Source organism: Nycticebus coucang, chromosome 17 (assembly GCF_027406575.1).
Source record: "Nycticebus coucang isolate mNycCou1 chromosome 17, mNycCou1.pri, whole genome shotgun sequence".
Taxonomy (NCBI): Eukaryota; Metazoa; Chordata; class Mammalia; order Primates; family Lorisidae; genus Nycticebus; species Nycticebus coucang.
The window spans coordinates 76,449,436-76,467,012 of NC_069796.1; the positions used below are offsets into that span (position 1 = coordinate 76,449,436).

Below are 17,577 nucleotides of genomic sequence, written 5' to 3' on the forward strand. Positions count from 1 at the left end.
CAAAAGAATAGTTGGGTGTTGTGGCAGGCGCCTATAGTCCCAGCTACTCGGGAGGCTGAGGCAAGAGAAAACAAAGGAATATATACTTACTGTGCTTCAAACTTTTGAAAATAATTTAATGATCTTTAAAAACCTGTGTGGCACACCTATGATCCTCTTATGGAACATCAGTGTGTTGTGGCATACCTTTGAAAGTCACTGCACTAAATGATTATGACAGAGGCCAGGGCTGCATGGGAAATACTCAGGGTGCCCTGGAGCATTAAAGGTTCCTTGGAAGAAATGAGATTGCTGGATCCAAAGGAAGAATGAATGTTCCAGGCTGAGAGGCAGTGGCTGCCGATGACAGCCCCAAGCCCAGGGGTAGGACAGATCAGGAACCTTGAATGTGACTGCAGGCACCCTGGGGACCAGGCAAAGTAATAATTCCTTGGAGTGCAGGAAGAAATCATTAAAATTTCTTTTTATTTTTTAACTTGTTTTTTATTTATTTCAGTTATCCGAGTTTACTTTAAATGTATGCGATGCGTTAGCACAGAAATATAGGTCAGTGTTTTTAAGTTAAAAAGTATACTAGATCCACACCAAGGCCCCACCCCCCTCCCTCCATCCCTCTTTCTGCTTCCCCCCCATAACCTTAATTGTCATTAATTGTCCTCATATCAAAATTGAGTACATAGGATTCATGCTTCTCCATTCTTGTGATGCTTGATTGCAAGAGGGACTTTACCTAACAATTGCAATCAGTGTAACTTGGCTTATTGTACCCTCAATGAATCCCCAACAATAAAAAAAAAAAGTATACTAGATCCTTTTGTAGTTCAGAAGTGCGACGATTGGGTTTTCATGTGCATGCGTGAGATGTGCCTCCCACAAATCTCGTCACGACGTCGGCACATTACCCGTCTGATGGGAAAAAGAGAAATAAAAATAAAAATAAATAAATAAAAAGTATACCATATTGAGGATGTACCGCTCAAAATTCTATGGGTGAGGGGTGGCGCCTGAGGCTCAAAGGGGTAGGGTGCCGGCCCCATATGCCGGAGGTGGCAGGTTCAAACACAGCCCCGGCCAAAAACTAAAAAAAAAGAAAAGAAAATTCTATGGGTGAGATGCCTGTCAACAAAGTTTGAAGAGCTCTGGCATATACATGCAAAAGCTTGTGTGGCTGAGGTCCAGAAAGGAGCGGGGTAGTACGTTGACATGAGTCTAGCAGAGTGTCTTGAGGGGCAGAGGGGAGCCACTGAAGGTGTTTGAACAGGAGAGTGGCTCAATCAGATCTGTGTTTTAAAAACAATAGTCTGGCTTCTACAGGGAGAATAATGTGAAGGAGGCAAGGGCAACTCCAATTGACTTAGTTAAAACCTCTGTGCTTTTGGGGACAGCAGGCTGGCAGGCAAGTGAAAGCCTCTTACAGCCTTGTTTCAAGTTCCATCTCCACTTACCATAGCTGTCTGTGTGAACGTGTTTACAGTGTCTAAATCTCTGTGCCTCATTTTCTTACCCCCCAAATGAGGGTCATAATAACCCCTACAGGACTGCACCAACGATGCAAATAAAGGACTGGAAATGGAGCCCCGCAGAGGCAAAGCACTAAATGTGTGTTTGCCACTCTTTTATTGTCGTTGCTCCCACCATTTGCCTGGGCCCTTCTCAGGTTGGGAGGCTCATCTGCTCCACCTTGTGTTTCCAGCAGCCCCGTCTCCAGCTTGCAGTGTCCCCTGGGGCAAGTCCCTTCTCTATTTGGACCCTCAGTTTCTCAGGTGCAAAATGAGAACCATAGCTCAGATTCCTTGGGACCCTGGGGTTCTGTGGAGATGCCCTGGGGGAAGGGGAAGGGAACTGAATATCTTTTATTTTCATTTATCTCATATACTTGGATTATTTATAAGATTTCATTTGAACAGAAGAATCTGTTGCTTTAAAAAAACGTTTTAAAAGCTTAAATACAAATGGATTAGATGTTCTAAAGGCCTTCCAGACCCAGAGTTGATGAATCTTGTTGCAAAATCATAATGGGCTAGCAGCTTAAGTGATCCATTATAAATGTCTCTTTGGCACAGATTTCAAGTTTGTCACGTATAATGCCTACCCCCCATTAGGCCCGGTAATGCCCGTGCACCAGGATATATGAGCGCCTCTCACCCCAGCTGCCAGTCACCCCTCAAGATTTATGAGTGGCTCCTGCTTTCCCACATACAAACTCTGCCCCTTGGTTCCCTCCATCTTTCCTAATAAGTCATCCTCCTCACCCTGGGTAATCTCTCTCGCTTTTCCCTGGACTGCCTCCAGCTGGCCTCTGTTTATATAGCAGGCAGATAGATGCCCATGGGGAGAAGCCAGGGCCTCACTGTAAAAGGGGCCTCAGTTCAACGGGGATATTAGAGCCAAGCTTAGCACTATGGGTCTCAAAGTTTGTTAAACATCAGAATCTCCTGGAACTTGTGTTAAAAATGCAGTTTCCTGGGCCTCAGTTCTTCTGATTCAGGGCAGGGGCTGCTAGGAGGTCCAGGAATCGGAACATTTAAGGAGCCCCAGATGGGCTTCTGGAGCAGTGTTGTTAGAGACAACGCCTGGACTTAGATCCACCCATCTAGTTGGAGCCCCCTCCCCTTTCTCACTCATATCCTTCCTTCCTACATTCAGCCAGCCAGCCAGCAAACCCCTCCTGAGCACACACCTGTGCCAGGCATCGGGCTGAGAATGAAAAGATAAGCCAGCCCTCGATTTTCTCCTTGCCAAGCACATGGTACAATTTTGGAGCTTACAAATTTATGTCTAATAGGACTAGGTGTTAGAGTCAGCAGGCTAAAGAGGAGATGACCCACACTTTGGAATGAAACAGGCTGATAAATAACTTAGTAATCCTAGGTAAAGAACTTAACCTTTCTCTATTGTGCTTTCCGTGACTGGAAAATAGTAATAATGATAGTATGTGGGAAGATTAAACAGAGTCATATATGTAAATTTCTTAGCTGATGCCTGGCACACGGCGGATCTCAATAAACAGTAGCGATTTCATTTTAGGTGGAATTTGTTCTTGACATTTAATTTCCTCTTTAATCGTCTGAGTCATTTCAGTGCAAGAAAATCATATTTGTGTATTTACCTTTTTGTATTTGTTTTTGGATTAAGGGTCCCTTTCCCCTAGGAAGACCTAGGCTGGGAACATGATGAGCGCGTCTCTGAGCAAGTCTATGGCCATATCCTCTCTCGGGAGAATTGCTAAGAATTCAGGCTCTGGTGCCAGGTGGATTTGAATCCTGGTTGCCGCTGTTTGCCCATGGGCAGGCCACTGCACCTCTCTTAGCCGACAATGTCCATGCCTCTGTTGCTGAGGTATCAAATACAATTAGATATACACAGCTTATCCAGGCACGCCTAAGCAGTTGGGAACTGGGAGCTATCTCTCATTAGTCATTCACTGAATAGAGATTTGCTGAGTACCCGCAAAGTGCCTCAGGTCTGACCACACACTAGAGATACGGCAGTTCATTCAAAACAGGCCCAGTAATACACACACACGCACACACACACACACAGAGCTATGGCCAGTGCTTTAAAGTACTACGAGGAAAACAAAGCAGGGGAAGGGGTAGAGTGTGATGGGGGAACGAGATCTAACCAGGATGCCAGGGATGCCTCATTGAAAATGTGTTGTCTATAGTCAGGCGTTGTGGCAGGTGCCTGTAGTCCCAGCTACTCGGGGGGCTGGGGCTGCTTGAGGTTGCTGTGAGCTACCATGCCACAGCACTCTACCAAGGGTGACAAAGTGAGACTCTGTCTCCAAAAATAAAAAACTGAAAGAAACAAAAATGTGCTGTCCGAGTGGACCTTTGCAGGACAGCAGAGACCAAGCCTGCCTGCTCTGGTCTCCTGAGCCAGTCGGTGCCGAGAGCGCTGGATGTGGCTCCCTGCTGGCAGGAGGGCGTCTTCCATAAGGGGTTCTTCTTCCCAGCTCTCAGCCTACTTCCTACTAGTTGTGCTCCCTTCAGGAACCCCAGGAGGCTGGGAATGCTCTCGGTCCCAGGAAAGGAGCCCAGTCTTCCCCCCAGTACGTGGGTCCTGCTCACCGAAGGGCTCTGGACAACCTTCCCTGAGAACATGCGGGGTGAAGACAGCCCGGGAGTTGGTAAAGGTGGGAGCTCCTGTCTCCACTCAGGCCGCGTCTTTGTTTCATCTCTGACTTCTCTCTCTTGACCTCTCCTCCAGCCATGCAGATAAATGGCCTCGCCCTGTTCAGCGCTTGGCTCAGGACTTGATAAATCAGCTGGCTGCCTATGCATGCAGGCTCACGCTCCCCGCACTGGGGTGAACCTTCCTGTGATAAACCACCAGTATTTATCTCAGCCTGTCCCGCCACGTCCTGGGAATGGGAATGATTTGGGGCTGGGGTGTGTTTTCAGAACTATGCTTTGCTTTTTTTCTTCCCCAGAGTTTGAGAAGCCTAAGCCCCAAGCCAGCAGGGGTGAGCCGACACACAGAAATGACATGGGTGAAATCACAAAACCTCCAGGGACTGCTGGGCCTTACCACCCTCACCCCTGAGGGGAGCCCCTCTTCTTCCAGGTGAGGGTGCCTCCCATGCAGTGTCAGGAGCCACACAGGCATGCGGACCGGGATGCAGCCCCATACTGCCCTAGAAGAGCTTGCAGGCCAGTGGGGAGGGCTGATAACATTAACCCAGTGAAAAGTTACTAAAGTGATGACAAGGAGAAATCCTGTTTCCTTGACGGCTCACTGTGCGCCAGGAGCTGTTCTCAGAGCCCAGCTGGTATTAACACATCCAACCCTCAGGGCAGCCCGGCGTGGCAGTGTGTTCCCTTCCACAACACTGGGCTGACTCCAGGAAGCCCTGGGAGGGCTGAGAGAGCCGAGGGGGTGTGTGATCCTGTTGCCTGGGTTCAGATGTCCAGCAGCTTCCCAGAGAAGAACACGCTGGATTGAGCCTGTTGGGTGGAGAAACAGGTGGGAAGTCATTCTGGGCAGAAGGACCAGTGTGGGCCCAGCAAGGCATGATGATCCTACTGAATCCTCTCAATCACCCCAGGTCCTATTATTATGCCCATTTCTAGCGATCAGTGAGGTTGAGCAAGTTGGCTGAGGACACACAGGAGACGCTGCTCTGGGTATCCATACCTGGTTGCTGACCACTAGGTCCACAGCCTCCAGATAATGCTAGGCACAGCTGCACTTCACACAGGGCCTCCAGGAGGCTAATTCTCATCTTGGATGTCCAAAAAGGTGGCCCCCCATGTGCAAGGCCTTGACAGCTATGCTCAGCAACTTGAACTGGAGATCAGGTAAGCAGCTGTGGAGGCTGCAGCCTCCCTCCTCCATAGCTCCGTACCCTGACACACTCACTCACAGACCCTATACTGGGGACCTCTCAGATGTGCCTCCAAGGCTCCGAGATGCCCTCCTCCAGCACCATCCTCCCCGTGGTCAGGAATCCTCCCACTCAACCTTTCCTTCTTCCTCAGAGCCTTCCTCAGAAGGGACATTTGTGTTAGGAGGATGCTAGGGGCCCCGCCCAGCCCAGGCAGCCTTCCACGGGGAGAGTGGGGTGCAGACCCAGGGATGCATGGAGATGGGGGAGCTCAGAGTCTGCTGGAGCCAATTGGGCTAGGAGTGAGAGCATTTCTGTAATGGAAGACTCTATGCCCCCGGAGGGTGGGAGGAGGGATCAGGCTGCACAAGATTCCTGCTACTTGGTCCAATCATGATTGTGAGCCTCAATTTCCTATATCTTGGGGACAGTGGTCATGTCAGGAGGAGACAAGGAGGTGGAATATGGAGAGGGCCTAGCCCTGTACCTGGCACATCAGGAGGGGCCACTCGATGGGAGGTGTCAGTGTGAGCCACCACAATAATAACCATCTCCCCTGATGCCTTCTGCAGAGTGAGTGGCCAACAGGGACGTGGAGAGACGGCCCTGACTGTGTTCAGCCCCATGGGGCTGTTTTCCTCCTGCAGGTGGCTGTGTAGGGGAGGGGGTGGTGAGCTCAAGTCCGCTGGAGATGTCTTGGCGTCTGACGTGACACTGATGTTGCTTTTGGCTCCACATCCAAGACTCCTGTGGGGCTAATTACTCACTGTCCTGGGAGGCCAGCCCAGGAGCCCAAGAAGGAGAGAGAGGGAGAGCTTGTTGCTGTTTTGCATTCAGTCAAGGAGACAGCCGCCTGGGACCCAAAGGGCTGGCTGGAAGGAATAAAGTCTCTGGCACATGGTCTGGGCTCCATTGAGATAAATCTAGGTACAATAAAATTCACAGTTTGGATAAACCCACCCATAAACCTATAAAACCCCTAAAACCACAACCCCAATCAAGATTTATAACATTTCCAATTAAGTTCCCTCCTCCCTCTATCTGTCAATCCCCCCCAGCTAATTCTGAAATTTCCTATGAATGGAACCATCCAGGACCATCTCATTTGCATCAGACTTGCTCAAATGCAGCAAAATGTTTCTGAGATTCATCTGTGTGGTTGAGTGTTTCAGTGGTCCATTTCATTTTTTGCTGAATTGTATTCCATTTATGTGGATATGATACAATGAATTTATCCATTCATTTATTAACAAACATTTTAGGTTGTTTCCTGTCTTTGGGTGAACACATGATTTCATTTCTCTTGAGTAAATGCTGGGGAGTGGAATTGTTAGCACATAAGGTTAAGTGTTCAAATAGTTTTATAAGAAACTTCCAGACATTGTCCCAAAGAGGTTGCACTATTTTACGTTCCCATCAGCGATGTCTAAGGGTTCTAGTTACTCCATAACCTTACCATCACTTGATATTGGCAATCTTTTTAAGTGTAACCACTTGAGGAGTAAGTGGTAGTGATTATCATTGTGGCTTTGATTTGCATCTCTCTGGAGATTAATAATATTCAGCATCATTCCACAAGTTGCATCTTTTATGGGATTTTGAAAATTGAATATTAGGAGCCCTGAATCAGGCCCTCAATCTTAATGAGGAGAGCTTGGAGATTTGGGGGATGATTAGAAGACCATATGTCATTAATTCCTACTTCTACTTATGTAACTTTTATAACCTGAATAATTCATTACATGAATAATATACATAGATACACTCATCTTATAAGAATACAAAAATGTTTTGTGGCTCCCTCCTAACCCCTTATTTCTCCTCAGAGGTCTTTCTTTATATTTATAGACATGTGCCCATGAAAAATATCCAGTATGTAGTTTTATGTGTCCATTCTCATATACATGATACAATCCTGTGCAAATCATTCTTTAGCTTACCTTTTCTAATCATCAAACTTTCTTAGAGATCTTGCCATGTCAGTACATGTAGAGCTGCCTTATTTTTTTCATTACTTACAATTCAATTATAAAGATGAATCATAGGTTATGAATCAATTACCCTAATGTTGGATTTGTAGGTTTGCTTGCAGTGTTTTATCATTACCGTGGGGCCAAGAACATCCTCATCCTTGCCTCCTTTGCTAATGTTTGTGTGTTTTTCAAGGCAGATTCCAAACAGTGAAAGCATCAAGTTTTTGTATTGGTTAGCTATTGCCACAACAATGCTGTGTAACAAACAACTCAAGACTTACTGACTAAAACCAATGGTCATTTATTCTCACCATCTTGTTAATTGTTTGGACGGTTCTGCTGATCTGGTCTCAGCTTGACCAATTGTAGCTATTACCTATATGTTTGAGGTTGACTGGTAGGTCAGCTGGGGGGAACCAGCTGGCTGATCTTGGGTGGCATTAGATCGGACAACTCTTCTCTGCCTTATATGGCTTCTCTGCCTCAATCAGATTGGCTGGGGCTCATTCTTGTGATGGAGGCAAGAGTCTAAGAGAGAGTGGAATGGCGCACTTGAAGTTTGGACTTAGAACTGGTACTCCATCACTTATGCTTTATTTTATTGGTCAAAACAGGTCAAAGGCCACTCTGATTCAAGAGATGGGGAAATAAAACCCACCTCTTGGTATGAAGAATGACAAACCTCATTTCAAAGCATATGGATAACAGGGAGGTGGAGAATTTGGGCCATTTCTTTTTACAATCTAGCACAGTTCTTGAGTATGCACTTTTCCCATTTTATTGGATGCTGCCAAATTATTCTGTTGGGTAGCCAGTTCAGTCTATACCCTATGGGCAGTGGGCAGGAAGGACTATTTCCCTATAACCTCACCTGCCTAGAGTCTGTGAACTAGGCCAGGACGTGGGCTAGATTTGGGCTTCTGCAACACAGTGCAAGGGTTCACAAGGACATAGACAAAAGGAGATGCATCTTACCATGGAATCAATTTTACTCATCTTTTTGGAGAGGAGGGAAGAGGCTAAATTCTAAAGATTAAAGCAAACATGGATATAAGGCAATGCAATTCAAAATTCTCATGAAGTTTTAAGAAAACACAAGATTTCAAAGAAATGTCTTTGAACATAGCAAGGCCAGACTTGACACAGTACCTTCAAAATGTCTGTATTTGTTCATTTGAGTACTCAATTAATACTTTCCTCAGTACCACGTGTGGTTCCTCATATAGGGACATAGCAGTAGATGTGAGAGTCAAGGCCCCCCCGCCTTGGAGCTAAACCTTAAGGGGGGAGAAAGAGACCATAAATATCAGTGATTTCAGAAATGATAACAGCTATGAAGCAATAAATCCCCAGGCCTGGGGCTGTGCTTTTAGAGTGGGAGGTCAGGGAATGTGTCTTAGAGCAGCTGACATTTGAGCTGAGCCCTAAATGACAAGAGGGAGATGAAGTTGAAGGTCTCAGGGAGGTGTGCACTAGGTAGAAGAAACACATATGAAGGCTCTGGGTGGGAACCGCTTGGTGCTGCCCAGGAATGGGGAGGAGGCCAGCGCGGCTGAAGTCCAAGGAGCCCAGGAGAGAAGGTAGGAGAAGGAGGCATAGAAGTTGGACATCTGTTGAGTGCCTACTGTATGCCATTGGGATAGAGAAGTCAGTGCATCCTCTGCTGATCCGCCATGAGCTGGTTAAATGGATTTATGTCACAGGCAGCGAGCAGGAGGGGAAGGGTGGCCATGCTCATTCTGAGAGGCTTGCAGTGAGCTGCTGCAGGGGAGGGGAGTGGCCTTCAGGACATGGTTTGATTCAAGGACCCAGTAGGAAAAGGGATGGACTCAAAAGCAAGCAAGGGGGCTCTAAGAGCAGCATAGAAGGCCAGGGGACTGGCTGTGGAGACCCATGCCAGGCAAAACTGGGCATGCGGTCAACCAGCCAAGGCCACCAGCCAAGCACATGTGCCCACACTTGACCACTCAGGGAGCAGAAAGGAGAGCCGCCGGCCAGCAAAGGGCACCCCTCATAGCAGCACAGCCCGGAGGAGCCCATGCCTCTCGCTGCTGTTCAGGAAAGACTCTCCTCCCACCCTCTCGTGCCTCTGGGACCCTGGGCAAGTTGCTCCACATCTCAGCCTTAGTTTCTTACTGTTCTCAGCCTCAGTGAGGCAACGACCTCTCTAACCACAAAAGAATCCCATTGTGGTCTCCTGGAGGTCTCTGTTCAAATTTTGCCTCAGATTAGTCAGGAAGTCCTTTCTGCTCAACCGCATTCTCTCTTGTCGTGATTCATTGATTACTTCAGCAAATATTTACTGAGTACCTTCCTAGGATAAAGGCACCCATTCTAGGTGGTGGAAATATGTCTGTGAACTTCCTGGAGCTGACATTCCAGTGGACAGCAGGAGGACAGGGAGTCAGACAACAGATAATAAAGGGAAAAAGTAGTTTAGGAAGCACTTTGGGTGACAAATGCTATGGTGAAAAGAGAAAAAGAGCAGCAAAAAAGGGGTCAAGCCTCTGAGAGACGGGGAGACAACTGCTGAATTCAATAAGTAGGTCGGGGAGGTCAGGGTGCCAGGCCCACTTCTAGGAGAAGAGTGATGCCGGCTCGGGAGCAGCCTGGAAGGCGTAGACCTTGACCTTGCCTGGGCGATGGGTGGGTTTGAGGAAGCTTCTGTCTAAGCCCATCCACGCTGCTATAACAAAATACCTGAGACTGGATACTTTATAAACAATATAAATGTGTTTCTTATAGTTCTGGAGCCTGGGGAATCCAAAACCAAGGCACCAACAGTTTCCACATCTGGTGAGGGGTCCATTGTGTCCCCCCAAGATGGCACCTCACTGCTGAGCCCTCCAGAGGGCAGAGCACTGTGTCCTCACATGGCAGGGGAGTGGCCGAGAGTGAACCCACTCCTCCAGCCCTTTTATAAGGGCCCTTGTCCTGAGACTTAATTATCTCTTAAAGGCCCCAGGCCTTAGTATTATCACATTGGCCATGAAGTTTCAACATATGAATTTTTGTTTTTTTCGAATTAATATAAGGGTACAAATTTTTAGGTTACATTGTTCTCACTTCCAGGGTAAAGTTCCATTTAACATATGAATTTTTAGGGACACATTCCGACCATAGCAGCTTGCTTGATGAAGTAACATAGAGGCTGAGTCTCGAGGTGGACTAAAATTTAACTAGGTGAATAATAGGCCAAAGGACATCCTGAGAAGCAGGATGGGAGCATGTAGCACCCACAGAATGGAAGACCAGAGGATGGAACACAGCGAATGAGGATACAGTGGAAACTCGGCCAGAGAAGGAGGCTGGGACCTGAAACACCACCACCACTACCAAAAAGAGGTGTGCAGTTGAGGCCGAGTTGGGAGGAAGGGAAGGCGAGTGATAATGTCTGGGAGGAGGCCTTGTATGTTACTGCAGGGCCTTGGGCCTTGACTCTGCATCTGGGGGGCCACTGCAGGGTTTAGAGCAGAGGAGGGACATGCTCTAACAATGTTGCCAAAGGCTTCTGGCTGCTGGGGGCAGAGTAGACTGTAGGGGTGGCAGCTAGAAACCAGTGAGGAAGCTCTGCAGGCAAAAGATGCTGGTGGTGAAGGGGCGAGATGGAGCCAGGCTCTGGATGTCTTCTTATTAAAATCCATTTGCATGGCTCGGCACCCATAGCACAGTGGTTACAGCACCAGCCACATACACCAGGGCTGGCGAGTTCAAACCCAGCTCAGGCCTGCTAAACAACAATGACACCTGCGACAAAAAGTAGCCAGGCATTGTGGCGGGTGCCTGTAGCTACTTGGGAGGCTGAGGCAAGAGAATTGCTTAAGCCCAAGAGTTTGAGGTTGCTGTGAGCTGTGACACCACATCACTCTACTGAGGGCAACATAGTGAGACTCTGTCTCAAAATAAATAAATAAGTAAAATCCATTTGCTGATATCTGATTCTTGGGGGCTTTGCGGGAGGTGGGGGGCTTCTAGCCAGCAACTTCCTATTCTCCATAATCCCCACCATGGTATTTAGTGCACAACTTTCGGCTACTTGAGCCTGACATGATGCTGAATGTTGGGACTCAGATTACTGGATCACACTAATCTTTGAAGTTTCCCCCAGGGGCAGTGGGTTGCTACCCAGGAATGAATAAAGGAGAATGGGCACATAGCGCCTAGCTCTGATCTCCAGTTCACCTTCTCTAGGCAGGGCACGGAGCAAAGGAGATAGCCAGGTTTGCAATCAAAGTCCCAGGCTCGTGTGCTGATGAAACTTCTTATTGGCTGTGACTGGTTGTCATGGGCCTCAGTGTTTCCGTCTAGTAAACTAGGAAAACTTTCCACTCCCAGACCCCTCAGATAGGAGATCAGCTACTGGCCCAGGGAGAGTCCAGAGGGGTGGGGGCAGAGAGGAGTTGATGACAATCTTGTCCCCTCCCATCACTCACAGGGTGGAGTGGGGGAAATACAACCAGCAGATAAGCATCCCAGGAGGTTATAAACCAAATAAACAAGCAGAGAAAACTACAAGCATTGTATACCCAGCCCAGAACAACGCCAAAGGGCTCCACTGAGGTTTGTTTTGGGGCTGCTTCTGGCAGGTAGATCCTGCCCCTGCAAGACACCGCCCTGACAGATACGACAGATACGCTGGATCCCTTTCCCAGTTGACTGCCTGCGTAGCATACCGTGCAGCCTGGGCAGTGAACTGGGCCTGAGGATGGCGTCCCATAGATAAGCACAGTCTTAGGCAAACATGCAGCTTGTTTGTTCAGGTTGGGACACTGACTGAGCACCTGCCATGTGCCAGGGGCTTTCTTGTGCATTGTGTCATTTGATCCGCTCCACGGAAGCCGGGAGCTGCTAGGCAGGGATGGATACGCTTGTTTGTTTGTAAATTCCAACCAGCGCTCAGGCTGCAACATTCAAGTTTCCTCATGCAAGTCTTCCATCAGCTCTGCAAGGTGAGGATTTTCTTACACACTGTACAGATAAGGACACTAAGCTCAGAATGTTGAGGTGACTTGTCCAGAGTCACACAGCGGGTGAGATGCAGAGCTGGAATTTGAACCGAAATCTGTGTGCTCTTGTCCTTCTCTGTCAGGCTTTGCCACCTGGGTAGTAATAACTATAATAATATATAACGATAGCGTCTACTTACTGGGCACCAATTACATTGCGCACTGTGCTAAGGGCATTGCTGTTTCATTCTGCTCCCCTCAGCAGCCATCTAAATGGGTTCTATTACTACCCTATTGTACCACTGAGGTAAGGAGGACTCAGAGGGGCAGTGACTTAGCTAGGGCCACCCAGCTAGCAGAGGCAGAAACAGGATTTGAACCCAGGTCTCCAGACCCAGATGTTATGGCTGACTGTCACACAGGGGCTAGGTGGGGGAGGGAGCTGGCAATGGCAAAATGGTAGGGTAGAGCAGAGCCAGATGCACTTCTCAGAGGTGCATCTGGGGGCAGAGTAGACTGTAGGGGTGGCAGCTGGAAACCAGTGAGGAAGCTCTGCAGGCAAAAGATGCTGGTGGTGAAGGGGCGAGATGGAGCCAGGCTCTGGATGTCTCCTTATTAAAATCCACTCTGCCGAGGGGTGGGGTGCCCCTCACTCATGGCCCCAGTACTTTGTAGAAAGTGTAAATCCAGGGATGAGGCAGTGGCTGGCCTGAGCCCAGCAGGCCCTGCTACATTGATGGCAGGTGGTGGCTTTTCCCAGGCAGTGCCTGGCTCGAGGAGGGTGTAGGCTACAGGGACTGCTGGGCAGTGAGGAGAGCTCACTCTCCATTGCCACTTTCGTGCCTCCTGGGAAGCAGGTGAGCAAGACCGCTGTATTTTCAAGCCCAGAATAGGAGGGAACTGGGTCTGAATCCCAGCCCTGCCACACACTAGCTGAAGACTTCTCATACTGATTTCCCATCTGCAAAATGGGGGCAATCACCAAAGTACCTCTCAAAGGTTGGCGGAAGGATTGAATGAGGATGTCACCATTCAAAGGCACATCTGCCTGTTGGCAGGGACCACCGCAGGCTCAATCTGGCCTTGAAGACTTTACTGTCTGTGGGATGGCTTCATCTCACACAGTCTGCCAGGAAATGTTCACAACTAAGGTGGAAAAACTCAGAGTACTGACCAAAAAGAGCCACCTCCGGCAGAGAAGGCAGCTTTCTTTCTCTGAGAGCTTCCACAGAAGTATGAATATGCTAGGGCCGCTCCGAAAAAGTGGGGTACACTGAACAGCAGAAGCTTGTTACCAACCGGAGGTGGAGGCCAGAAGCTCCAGGTCACGGAGGCGGCAGCCTGGGTCTGTCTGAGGCCTGTGAGAATCTGCCCCAGACCCCTCTCTTAGCTTCTGGTGTTCTTCTAGCAATCTTTGACATTCCTTGGCCAGTAGACCTTGATCTTTGCCTTCATCTTCATGCAGAATTCTCTCTGTGTCTGTCGGTGTCCGAATTTCCTCCAGTCGTACTGAATTACAGCCCACCCTAAAGACCTAATTTTAACTTGAGTACCTCTGTGAAATACCTATTTTCAAATAAGGTCTCATTCTGAAGTATCGAGGGTTAGGTCTCCAACATACTTATTTTGGCAGGGGACACAATTCAGCTTGTAACAGCTGGGGAGGGAAGGAAAACGTCTTGGCCTCATGCAGCTCTATCCTCAGGAAGCTTTGGCAGTCTGGATACCCTCTACAGCGCCCACTCCCTGAGGCACCCTCCTTCCCCATTCAGAGGAAGCTGAGGCAGAGAGGTCAGTTGAGCATCTCAGAGCGGTAGGACAAGGCCAAGAGAGCTGGGCTGGGACGCTCCACATCTCTGCAGACATTGCCACCAGGATTTGCATCTTTAAAAGTTCATAGAAAAAGACAGGCCTGGGTTTTCTGAAATACCTTTCTAAGAAAAAGGCCACCAGACTCTCTTCAGGGTCATCTCCTTGACCCAGGAATACCTCGGGAGAAGGGCCTGTACATTGATCAAGTGTGTACTGACATAGTTTGACACAAAGCCTGGCTAGTGTGCGTTGGCCTTCAAGTCCTGTTCTCACCTTTTCATTGCTGTGGGGCCTTGGGCAAGTGCTTAACCTCTCTGAACCTCAGTTTTATGACTAATGACATGCAGGTAGGGATTATACCTACTTTCCAATGTTATTATAAAGTTTAGCTGAGACAATGAGTGGAAATGCTCAAGATAGGGCTGAGTACATAGTAATTATTAAAAAAAAAATCCTGGCTGTTCTTATACTTGATTATTAGATTGAATGAATGGATAAGGAATGGTTCATAAGTTGATTGATTTTCTGAGCATTCCCTCCTTTGAGAAGTCATGAAATCTACTTCTGGCATTAGATTCAAACACCAGTCCCATTCCTTATTAGATGTGATCTTGAGTAAGTTACTACCATCCTGACTCTCGGCCTCTCATCTATAAAATGAGAAGAGGCCAGGCCAGAGAGCTGATGTGAGAATAAAAAGATGTGATCATGTCTGTAAAGAGCTTCTCCCAACGCCTGGCACATGGGTGCTCTTGGAAAATGCCAACTCTCACTTGGTGACCAGGCAAGCATTCAGATGAAAGCCGCTCCCAAGCACAGACGCTGCCCACAGCACCAGGAGGAACGCCTCCTCCTGCAGCGGTGTTTCCATGGCAGGCCCAGGCGGCGTTTCTATTTCCAGATGACACTTGGTGACATCTTAACAATACTGAAGCAAGACAGTACCCACAGAAACGACCACTTTACACCCACAATCAGAGCCTTGGTGGCCTGGGAGGCAGGCATCCCCAAGCCTGGGGCAGTTCTGAGGTGGGTTCTGACGTAATAACAGGCATCAGGCTTCCAAAGGGTCCCGTGTGGTCTCTACAGATGGCCTCCTCGACCTCTGCTTTCCCTATGGGCTCACCCTCCACCCTATCTTCTACTTGATCTAAGCCCCAGAGGCTGACTACATGGACTCCTCTGCAGCCCAATTGCATGATGGCTTATAACCCCATCCAGATGACAGCAGCTGTCAGGGGTCCGGGCACTGCTTCTCCAGCTGTGTCCCCAGAGGGCTGCCCCAAGCTGGCTTCCCCAGTGGGGCAGCACTGTCCCATCGCCCCCTCAGCCCTAACCAGCTCCCCCAGTGACCAGCTCTGGGCTTGGCACTCCGCCATGCTGCTTTCCTTACATTCAGCCCACCCCTTTGAGAATGACTCCTCAAATTACGCAGCTTGAGTACACCTTAGCTTATCTCTGAGATCCTGTCTGACTGTTGTGTTCACTCCCCATCTCTTTCCTCCCTTTCTTTCTTCCCCTTCCCTCCCTGCCGCCCTTTTTCTGCCCATCCTTCCCTCTCTCCTTCTTCAACGCCTACTATGGAGCACCTACTATGTGCCTGTATCTGCTCTAGGTGACATAGCAATGAAGACAGCAGCAGTCCCTGCTGCCCCCATGGAGTTTACAACCTGGTGGGGAGACAGAAAGTGACGCATGCTAAGAAGAAACGGGGCAGGGCGTGGCCAGAGAGTGATGTGGGGCAAGAGAGGAGCCCAGCAGGTGGTCAGGGAAGGCCTCTCTGGGGAGGAGATGCAAGTTGGGCAATAAGAAGTTTCTAGTCATGGGCAGCTCCGGAGAGAGGCCATTCTAGGCAGGGAACAGCAGGTGCAGAGGGGCTGAGGCAGGCTGGAGCTCAGTGAGTCCGAAGAACAGACTAAAGGCCAATGTGCCCTTCACAAAGAGCCATGCCACTTCCTCCTCATGGGTTTCTCCTGACCTGCCCCTTGGCCATCCTTCCTCTAGGCTGGGTGAATGCAGACAAATCCTTCCACACCCCACATAAAGGTCTGCCCTTCAGAGGTGGGGACCCTACCCTGTCATCCCCCACAGCTCCAAGGTCCCCACCACTAAAGCCTGAACCTCTCTGCACTGCCACATAACAAGCTGTGGACACCCTAGTTGTCCTGTCCTGTCCGACCACCTTTCACCCCCTGAGTCCAGCACAAGGCCTGGCTCATGGTAAATATGCCGTGCTCAGGGTGGATGCATAGTAAATATTTATTGGGTTAAATAAATGTACAGATGGCAACTGTCCAGAGAGTTCCAAGGAGAAAATGGTCACAAGGAGCAAGAGCAGACAGAGAAGGCTTTCTGGAGAAAGCGGGACTTGACCTTGGCCTTAACGGAGTGGGAGGGAGGAGAATTCCCAGCAGGGGGAGCGACATGTGCAAAGATCCAGAGGTGCGACTACCAGGATGGTCAAGGGCCAGTCAGTGGTCTGTCAGACCCCACGAGAGGCCAGGGAGATAAAATTAGAAGATGGTAAACCCCCTCAGGGCCTCAGTTTCCCCATTTGGAAATTGGATATTAATACTGCCCTCACTAAATGAGATTGTGCACATGAGGCAGTGGTTTGGTATAGATCTTGCTAGTGGAAATTTGTCAATAAATTTGAATAGGTGTCACCCCAACAGGTGTGCAGGGCCCTAAGTCCTGGGCCCATCTCTACGTGTACCCAAGTCAGACCCTGGGTTCTTGGGAATTCAAACTATCATATATGACTGAGCTGAAAACCTTCAGGTCCTGACTCATCTGACCTAATCCAGCCTCAGCCGCAAGTTCCACAAATTCCCAGACACAAAGCCCTAACCTACTGTGGAAATGCTGATCTCAACAGAGCTTCCCCAACAATACCCAGAGGGAGAGCAGTTCTCCCAGGTCTGTTAGTCCCGATTCAGTAGAGGATGTGAACTTTCACCATGGAGTGTTAGAAACATCACAGGACACAGGGCTACCCACTTGATGCCATAAGGACAGTGACAGCCCACCAAACTTTTTTTTTTTTTTTAACATAGAAAGAGATTTATTATAAGGGACTGGTTCATGTGATTACAGAAGCTGAGAAGGCCCATGATCTGCAAGCTGAAGAACCAGGAAAGCCGTGTAGTAGTTCCAACACAAGCCCAGAGAATAATGTTTTGCCAGCTCTCTAAACAACCCTTAGCCCAATCAAGTTAACATGTAAAATTTACCATCACACTATGTTTATTGATTATTTGTATTGCTTTTCTGTAAACTACCTGGCCTTATCCTTTGCCCAGTTTTGATTTCTATGAGTTCTTCTTCTTCTTTTATTTTTAATTGGGGATTCATTGAGGGTACAAGAAACCAGGTTATACTGATTGCATCTGTTAAGTAAAGTCCCTCTTACAGTCCACCAAACTTTTAAGGGCTAATGAAAATGTTCTGATTTCTTGTAAAATCATAAGAAAAAAGTTAATATAATCTACTTTGGATAGATTCATCTTCATACCAA

General features: G+C 48.4%; 1 non-coding gene across 1 annotated transcript; it reads left to right on the top strand.

The window, feature by feature from the left end:
- Positions 1-808: 808 nt before the first annotated feature.
- LOC128569439 (small nucleolar RNA U13) lies at positions 809-912 on the top strand. The gene has a single exon (XR_008375384.1). It is a non-coding gene; the product is annotated as a small nucleolar RNA U13 (small nucleolar RNA).
- The last annotated feature ends 16,665 nt before the right edge of the window (positions 913-17,577 follow it).